Source organism: Macaca mulatta, chromosome 20, assembly GCF_049350105.2.
Source record: "Macaca mulatta isolate MMU2019108-1 chromosome 20, T2T-MMU8v2.0, whole genome shotgun sequence".
NCBI classification, from domain to species: Eukaryota; Metazoa; Chordata; class Mammalia; order Primates; family Cercopithecidae; genus Macaca; species Macaca mulatta.
Window position 1 is genome coordinate 9,331,694 of NC_133425.1, and position 7,312 is coordinate 9,339,005.

General features: G+C 43.4%; 1 long non-coding RNA gene across 1 annotated transcript; it reads left to right on the top strand.

Annotated features, from left to right (window-relative positions):
* Window positions 1–244: 244 nt before the first annotated feature.
* LOC106994939 (uncharacterized) lies at window positions 245–7,081 on the top strand. Its single transcript, XR_013411600.1, has 4 exons — window positions 245–1,041; window positions 3,228–3,355; window positions 5,059–6,036; window positions 6,423–7,081. It is a non-coding gene; the product is annotated as an uncharacterized LOC106994939 (long non-coding RNA).
* The last annotated feature ends 231 nt before the right edge of the window (window positions 7,082–7,312 follow it).

The following is a 7,312-nucleotide window of genomic DNA, read 5'->3' on the forward strand; positions in this document are numbered from 1 at the left end:
ATATCACCATTTGGAGGCACCAAATCAAGTTCTATAATGCCTAGTCCGGTCCTGACCCCTAACAAGATTCCCTCGCTACCCAAGAAGGCAGCGGAGCAGTTAGAAACTTAACTGTCAACCTGGAAATTCTCTAAGCCCTTCTACCTCTCTCAGCCAATTGCTTTTCCCCAGCGTGAGCAGTAAAGGCCTGTTGACACTCATAGGTGGAAGGCTTCCACCTCTCTTGTGGGGATGAATCTTTGGCTAACTGTGTTGAGCCTCTTCTGTCATTATTATTGGTTTCTTTTATGGCCTCCCCTGGAGCTTAAGACTTATTGTAAGTATCAGCCCTGTTAGAAGGTTCCAGAGGGGATCATTGGAGCTTTATGGTAAATTTTCCATCTGCTAAATAACCTTGAGAAAAGAGTTTAGTTACTGACTCCCTGACTCATCTCTCCACCTTCCCAGCCAGTCTCTGGGGGGAGTTTATGTTTCTGACATCAACTAGAACTTGAGAGTTTCGCTCCATGGTTGACATAAAGCATTCATTTAATGACAGAATAAATTGGAGTTTCTGATTGACCTTGTTATGTCCTTGTCATTTAAACCTGTTCAAGTCTGGAGTGCATGCTCCCAATCCACCTAGTATGTGCCTGCCCCCTCCACCCTTACATGCATATAGATGACATTTTGTTTGCCCTCTTTCAGAGTCTGGAAAATAGATACATGGTTCCAGGCTCTAGTTCTTAAATCCCTCATCCTCCATTAAGCTCCTTGAGATTACTCTGTGAATCACTATGGTTTAAGAACACCATGCCTTGAAAAAAATAGATTGATATAAGTATGGATTTAAAGACTTTCTCAGGCTTTATGCTACCCTACAGGTGAGACAGGAGGGGAACTATGTCTTCATTCATCTAGGGATCACATGGGAGCCTGTGAACCACAGCACATTCGACCATCAACCCACCATTTCTCCCCAGAAGTGTCACAGTTGAGAGTGAGCTGGGTGTACAAGAAGAAGGTGCAAGGCATCAGGGAAGTCACTGAAGCAGGACAAAGGTATGTTGCATTCGGCAAGATTATGCTGGCATGGAACAGCAATGTGACCATAAGTAAATATCCAAAGTGTGGATATTTACTGTAATATTTACTGTAATAATCATTTTTGTACTTGTAAAAATCATGCTACAATTATTTCTTGCAATTTCTCCATGAATAAATATCTTCCACCCATTCTACAGATGCCAAAAATGAATCTCATACAGTTGTATATGTCTTTGTTTTTTTAGATCCTGAGTGTGAGGCTTGACTTTTTACTTTTTGTGTGCCAGGAGATGAACTTGAGGTTAGGGTTCAAGTTAGGCTGGGTGTGGTGGTTCATGCCTGTAATCCCAGCACTTTGGGAGGCCAAGGCAGGCCGATCACTTGAGGTCAGGAGTTTGAGACCAGCCTGGCCAACATGGTGAAACCCCGTCTCTACTAAAAATACAAAAATTATCTGAGCATGGTGACATGTGCCTGTCATCCCAGCTACTTGGGAGGCTGAGACAGGAGAATTGCTTGAATCTGGGAGGCGGAGGTTGCAGTGAGGTGAGACTGGCAACTGCACTCCAGCCTGGGCAACACAGCAAAAGTTTGTCTCAAAAAGAAAAAAGAAGAAGAAAGAAAGAAAAAAAAAGAGATTAGGGTTCAAGTTTGTTGAGATTAATTTGAATGATGATTCTGCTATTGAGTCTGCTAATGATCTTGAGCCCAGGAAGCATTAGGAGCCTAAAGTAAATAGACCCTGGAGCCAATGAGTCTGGATTTGTAGCTTGTCTTCTCTAGTCTGGAAAATGAGAACTATAGTGTTTAGTTTCTGGAGATTTGTTGGGAAGTAAGTGAACTACTATTTTTAAATAGATGCTCAATAATTGTTGGGTCTCTGCTTCTCACAGAATAGTGTCAAATATTCATTGTTTCTAGTATAGCAAACTGTCTCACCCGTCACCTCTGAACTTCCACAGATGTTTATCCATCCCTATCTTAGAGAACCTGGCAACTTCTACTTTCATTATGCACAAAATTAAGCCTAGTGTTACAAATAGTGGGAACAGGAACTTATCACTGAATGTATTACTCAGGTTTCTCCAGAGAAACAAAACCAATAGGATATATGTATAGATGATGATAGATAGATAGATAGATAGATAGATAGATAGATAGATAGATAGATAGACAGATATAGATAGATAGATAGATATGTTGATAGATAAACAGATAGAGACAGATATATAGGTAGATAGATAGTTAGATAGAGATATATAAACAGATTTATTATAAGGTATTGAGTTGATGCAATTTTGGAGGCTGACAAGTGCCAATATCTGCAGAGTGAGTCAGCAAGCTGGAGACCCAGGAGAGACAAGAGTGTCATTTCAGTCCAAAGGCCACCAGGCCTGAAACCCCAAAAAAGCAGCCAATGTCTAAGTTTCAGTTTGGAGGCAGGAAAAAGTCAATTTCCCAGTTCAAAGGCAGTCAGGCAGGAGAAATCTGGGGGAGGGTCAGCCTTTTTGTGCTATTCAAGCCTTCAACAGATTGGATGAAGTCCCCTCACATTAAGGAGTGCCATCTTCTTGACTCAGTCTAATGACTTACATATTAACCTCACCCAAAAGCACCCTCACAAGAATGCTCAGAATAATGTTTCACCAAACATCTGGGCACTCTATGGCCCAATCAAGTGGACACATAAAATCAACCATCACACTGAATAAGTGAACTTCTACAAACTGGGCCCCACTAACTCCTCCTCTACAAACAGACACATCTTTCCCCCATCTTTGTGTTTCTCAGGCCATATTGGTTGCTCCTGCCTGCCTCCAGAGAGTTTCCTCTGGTAATTAGAGCACAGGAGTTAAAAATGTTATCGGCACTTCGTAGTCACTCACAGAGAGCATTAGGACCCAGTGTTCCTTGGGTTCTCCAACCAGCCTCTCTGCACCTGCTCCAGAATCCTCCTGTCATCTGGCTCTTTTCTTTCTGCCTTTTCTATGGAACCTCTGAATCCTACACATTTGATGCTGAAGGTCTTCCTCAAAGCTAATCAGGGTTTTAAAAATGCAGCTCAGCCCGAGTATGGGAGAAAGGAAATTGAGGCTTAGGCATAGCCAGCAACTTCCCCCAGGCTACCCCACTAAGAAACCGTGAATAGGAGATTTGAATACTCTGCATTGCTCTTTGCTCTGCTGGCACTTCTCTTTTAGACACTAGAGAAGCCAGTATTAGAAGATGAAGTGGCACCCCAAAGAAAGAAAAAGATAAACCGTCAGAGGAGATAGGGATTGGAACAGAATAAAAGATAAAGAACTTCCTTCTCCAAGAGCTCTGTTGGGTAAGTCATCAAAAAAAAAAAAAAAGTATACTATTATTTTGTGTGTCTAGCAGTCATAGTAGCATATTTTTTACAACAATCATTGGGTGTGGTAACCTTAAGAAAGGCACTTCCTTGAGGATTTTTAACCTCTAAGAGATCGACGGTCTTGACTCTGGTGAAGTCAGGTGTGTGCTGGGTCTTCCCAGCATTGCCAAGCTACAGAGAGCAGAGGCTGCATCCTCCCCCCTCATCTATCCCCTCATTGCTGATTTTATGGAATCAACCACAGTGACGAATGGCTCTGCATTTGGATGGCTGTCCCAGCTCTGGTCACAGCTGAAGCTCTCTATCACTGTTGACGTATGTGCACTCTGAGAGTTCAAGTGCAATTGGCCATCTGTCCAGGAGGCTGGAGCCATCCTCAGCATTGAAATAGCAATGGAAAGAGCCAGCTCTCCTCCAGCAGGCACCTGGAGCCCAAAGCTTGCAGGCACAGCCTCACCAGCAACTGAACAGGACTGGGAAGGTCCCCAGTTCAGCAGCAGGTAGAAGAACGGGGTTGTGCAAAATAAATGGGAGTGCACAGCCATTACCTCTGAAAGTGCCCAAGAGAAATGATTCCCAGAGTGACTGGGGCAAAAGGCAGAGGGCGTGGTTCGTGGCTTCAGTCAAATTTGAATGTATTTGCTCTATTCCCTGCAGGATGTGCGACCTTGAACATGTCACACTATTTTCCAGTTGAACAATTTCTTCAACTGGAAAATAGCAATAGACTCCTTTTTTTTCCTGCTACTCGGACCATTGTGGGAATTACTGACATGAAAATTGGCTTTGTCCATTAGAGAACAATGTACTGTGGTTAGCACTGTTTCCTCGGTTTGGTCAGCTATGGCCCACCTGCACAACATAGATTTTATTATTTATGGAGGGAAATGAGGGGGGGAAGAACCAGATGGTGTGGCTCAAGCTCATTTTAGGAAAAAAGCAATATAAATATATATATATATATGCCTCAGAAATGTTGACGGAAAAAAGAGCCAAATGAAGATCCTTTACTTTTATTTATTTTTGTTTTCATTTATTTTTTTTTTAAGATAGAGTATCTTTCTGTCACCCAGGCTGGAGTGCAGTGGTGTAATTTTGACTCACTGCAATGTCCACCTCCCGGATTCAAGCAGTTCTCATGCCTCAGCCTCCTGAGTAGCTGTGATTACAGGCACCCACCACCACACCCGGCTAATTTTTGTATTTTTAGCAGAGACAAAATTTCACCATGTTGGCCAGGCTGGTCTCAAACTCCTGACCTCAGGTGATCCACGTTCCTCGGCCTCCCAATGGTCCTTTACTTTTAATTGAAAGCGTGGCACATAATCAGGGAAAATTTAAGTAGCACCTATAATCCCAGCACTTTGGGAGGCTGAGGCAGGCGGATTGCCTGAGCTCAGGAGTTCGTGACCAGCCTGGGCAACATGGTAAAATCCCATCTCTACTAAAATACAAAAAATTAGCCGAGCATGGCAGCGTGCACCTGTAGTCCCAGCTACTCAGGAGGCTGAGGCAGGAAAATTGCTTGAACTCAGGAGGCGGAGGTTGCAGTGAGCTGAGATCGCGCCACTACACTCCAGCCTGGGCGACAGAGCGAGGCTTCATCTCAAAAAATAAACAAATAAATAAATATAAAGCCATAATAAATAAATAAATCTTCTCTCTCCCTTCCTCAGACTACCAGGTCTCCCTCTCCAATGAAACCACTGTTGCTAGTTTCCTGTATATCCTTCAAGTAACAATCAATGTGTGGACAAGAGGAGCATTCTATAAAAGGTACTTTTTACTTCGCTTTTTATCACTAAGTATCTCTTGTTCCTTATCCTAACGTGTATATCTGTCTCCACCTTTGCCTGACTGTGCAGTATTCCATCTTATGAATGTACCATTATTTATTGTATCAGTTTGTTCTTCCGTAACAAGTCTTTTGTTATTATAAACAATGCAGCAAAAACAAACATATTATAAAAATCATTCTTTGTGCACATATAGCAAATGGTGGGATAAAAGCCTGGCTGAGTATGATACAGACACATTTATTCCCAGTTTGACAAACCGATCGGCCCTTCCAGCAACAATGTATCCAGGTATCTGTTTACACATAGCAGCACCAAGAGATTTTACTTTTCCCTTCCTGAGCATTTGCCCATAGTATCTATGTATATTTTTATTTATGTTTTGTCTTTTGGTTTTGTTGAGGGGTTGGGGGCGGAAATGCTGTCAAGATAAATGAACCATGAAACCCAATTTATAAAAGAGCTACGCTCAATTGCGGCAAATGCAGGGATACTTGCATCTCAAATGCACCCCTGCAATGACGTCTGTGGGGAGCCTATGGAGGCAGCTGCCTCACCGAAAAGGCCTCTTGCCTTTTTATTTTTGCAAATATTCAGCAGGGATGGAGGGAACTGCGTCTGGTCTCTCCACTTTCTTCCTGGAGAGAAGAGGACATGAAGGAGAACAGAAGGCAAGGACAATACATTCCACTCACATTTCTAAGAAGTCCATGACCGGAAGCTGCCACAAAAATAATGCAAAGGTCTGTCACCACTCACAGACGCGAGGCCTCACAGGAAGCCCACTTGAGCTGAGAGGTGAAGTTGTTCCCTGCAGATGCGCACATGAAAATGAGATAAATAGTGAACTCTTTGAAGGTAATTTATCCACCCCTCACTACCTGCCTTCCCAGATACACAGACAAGCCTGTGTTTGCCACAAGCAGAAAAGAAAGGAGAGATAGATTGCAATCCCTTCGAGGCTACCCCGGGTCAACTTTATCAAAATGATAAAATGTTTTGGGTCTTGGCAGCCCCCCTGGGCTGACTCTGGGTTGGGCTTCCTGAGGTATTAAGGGGTGAAAGAGGTGAGTGCACGGCTCTTCCTGGTGCATCCCAGGGGCATCTCTTATGTCGCCGCTGATAGCAGTTTTATCAAGATAAATCTAGTGCTGCTCTGGAAGGATATTAATAAATTATCTAGTAATGAAAAATGTGAGAGGAACCATACTCTTACATCAGGCCTGTGATGATTACTTTGATAGATGCACTGGCAAGATTTCCTTGACAAGGCAGAAATGAGAAACACGACACATAAACCTTTAAGGGTGACCTCAGAGGAAAACAGAAGTTGCTGGATGATACAGAAGCAGAAACGGGAAAACCAGAGCTCCGAGGCACCGCGTGTCAACCACCAGATGGATTAGCTCTGCTGATCAACCAATCATGGAGTGTGGAGCCAGAGGCAGAAAGGGAGGAGAATAGAGAAATAAAAGGGAGGGAAGAAGACACAAAAGGCTTAGCTGTAGTCACAGCAGTGTGGGCTCTCGATTGACACGGACCTCGGTTGGAATCCCAGGTCTTTCTGGAACATTGCTGGAATACTCTAAGCCTCAGTTTCATCATCTGTCAATGAAAAGTATGGTAATAGCACTATAATATGGTTTGGCTCTGTGTCCCCACCCAAATCTCATCTCAAACTGTAATCCCCACATGCTGGGGGAGAGGCCTGGTGGGAGGTGATTGGATCACGGGGGTGGTTTCCCCTGTGCTGTTCTCATGATAGCGTTCTCACGAGATGTGGTTGTTTGACAAGTGTGTGGCTCTTCCCCCTTCTCTCTCTCTCTCCAGTAAGACGTGCCTTGCTGCCCCTTTGCCTTCAGCCATGATTGTAAGTTCCTTGGGGCCTCCCCAGCCATGTAGAACTGTGAATCCATTAAACTTTTTTTTTTTTTTTTTTTTTTTTAATAAACTGCCCAGTCTCAAGTAGTTCTTTATGGCAGTGTGAGAATAGGCTAATGCACACCAAAATTGCAGAGTTGTGGGGGACTGCATACAATAATAATTGGAAAGCTTTGGGAAGCAGTAAGTACTCATAAACAATAGCATAATCACTTAAAGTAGTGGGGTCTATGTGAAGAGATGAGAACTGTGG